This window comes from Cebus imitator, unplaced genomic scaffold (assembly GCF_001604975.1).
Source record: "Cebus imitator isolate Cc_AM_T3 unplaced genomic scaffold, Cebus_imitator-1.0 Scaffold70, whole genome shotgun sequence".
In the NCBI taxonomy this organism is placed as follows: domain Eukaryota; kingdom Metazoa; phylum Chordata; class Mammalia; order Primates; family Cebidae; genus Cebus; species Cebus imitator.
Genome location: NW_016107385.1, coordinates 5,679,034 through 5,681,227, shown reverse-complemented (window position 1 = coordinate 5,681,227; position 2,194 = coordinate 5,679,034).

Sequence of the window (2,194 nt, the reverse complement as noted above, 5' to 3'; positions counted from 1 at the left end):
AACCCTGTCTCTACTAAAAAAACAAAAATTAGCCAGGCTTGGTGGCTCATGCTTGTAGTCCCAGCTACTTAGGAGGCTGAGGCAGGAGAATTGCTTGAACCCGGGAGGCAGAGGCTGCAGTGAGCCGAGATCGCAGCACTGCACTCCAGCCTGGGTGACAGAGTGAGAGTCTGTCTCAAAAAAAAAAAGTATGAGATATCTACTACACATCCAAATCAATATAGACATTTGACATTTAAGAGAGAGAGATCTGGGCTCACTTAAAAGTTGTGAATCACCAGCAAGTATCTGGTATTTAAAACCGAGAGATCACCAAGTCCATGAGTGTGGACAGAGAAGAGGACCAAGGACTCACCCATCCCTTGAGTACTCCCAAATGAAGAGACAGGAGAGAAAGGAAGTAGCTGGTGAGATGGGGAAGAAAATGAAAGCATTTGTGTCCAACATGGAGTGATCAAATTTGTAATAAATTTCTGATAGTTCAAGTTAATTAGGCTTTGCTGTTAATTAGATTTAGTAATGTGGAGATTAATTATGACCTTTTCATGTACAGTTCAGTAGACTAGTGAGGTGTGCCAGGAGGGGCAGGAAGTCCTGACTAGGGTGAGTTGAGAAGAGCAAGAAGTGCCTGACATCTGGGAACTAACCTACAACAGGTAAGCCTCAATGCTATTACAGATTGATATGACGCTTTCAGCAAACTGCTTTTCTTCTGTTTTTCACATAACATACACTTCAGACAAGTTGGTCACTGTCCAACTCGAAACAGCAAATATCCCTCTTGCTGAATGAGTGACTGTTACTTTATCAATTTCACCTTTATTCCTCCTTTAGTCTGCCATCCTTATAGATAAAATTTCAGATCCTAGAATTGCCCTGATTTTCTGAGAGCACCCAATTCAGAACAAGCCCCTGCTGCTTGCTTAGACCCTCCACCAAATTACGCAACAAAAGCCAAGATCCTATACTCACCATCTTACTGGATCACCCCAGGCTTCTCCCTTGTTGCCATGAGTAATAAACTAATTGTATTTGACAACAGGTGTGGGGGGTTTCTGGTTTGTTTTTGTTTTTGTTTTTGGTCTATGGCTGAAGGGCATCATCAGGGTTAGGGAGGAGGGAAAACTTGAGCTTAGTCCAAAAGGGGATGGGCTTTTGCTCCAAAGGGGAACAGAAATAGAATGGCAGCTTGTGAGGAAACTAGGTCGAAGTTTTTGTTTTAAGATAAATAACGCATGTTTGTGTGTTGAACAAAAAAAATCAAGAAGAGAGAAAAACTGATTTTTAGTTGAGAGCTGGGGGATGACACGTGGAGGGTACAGGATCCAGGGCTTTAGGAAGGGTTGGCTTCAGGTAGGAAGGACTATGGACCGTTCGCCTCGGTGGTTTGGTGGGTGAAACCCTGGAATGTGTCTGGCTGTGGTGGTCCCAGTGGGCAAGGATGTTCTCCTGATTACTTCACAGTTCTCAGTGCAAAGGGGAGAAGGCGGAAACCTTTCCTCCTTCACATACCCAATTGCCCATCGTAATTTCCACATCTCAGTTCTTTTTGTGCGTCTGTTTTGTGCGTCTTCCAAGCCTTTACTGGAATCTTACTTTACTAGTATCAATCCCCAAGAATGGAAAAAAACTTGATGTATGCACTGGTGGTATAAATCTCACTACAGAAAGAACTATTTTTCACTATATGTTTCTTCAGGGATAGACCCCATATTGAGAGGAAGAAAAAGAAGAGAGAGGAGAGAGAGAGAGAGAGAGAGCGCGCGCGCGCGAGCGGGGAAGAAACTGGAAAAATTGTTTCTTTCTCTTCGGAGTCCTCGGATGCCTCCAAATGTTTTTACATCCGGTTTCTTAAATTTTAGAAAAGCAGCCAAAAGTGGGGCTTATAAGTTTATTAACATAACAATTAAAACTACCCTCTACCAGCAACATAATAACAGAAAAAACTAGTCTTCAGCAGTGGGCATTTTGTTTCCTCTGTGTTTTAAGGAGAACACAGGGAAGGGACGTTTGATTTCAATTGCACGAGCACAATTTGCAAGTTTTATTTACTAAAGGAATACTTTTTACTGGGGAATCTGGTTAATTATGAAAGTGTTTAAATTAATTCGGCTTAAGAACTCTCTGTAGTTTAAGGTTTTAGAAAAGCCGTGAAAGTGTCAGAAGAAAAAAGAAGGAAAAAAAAAAAAAAAAA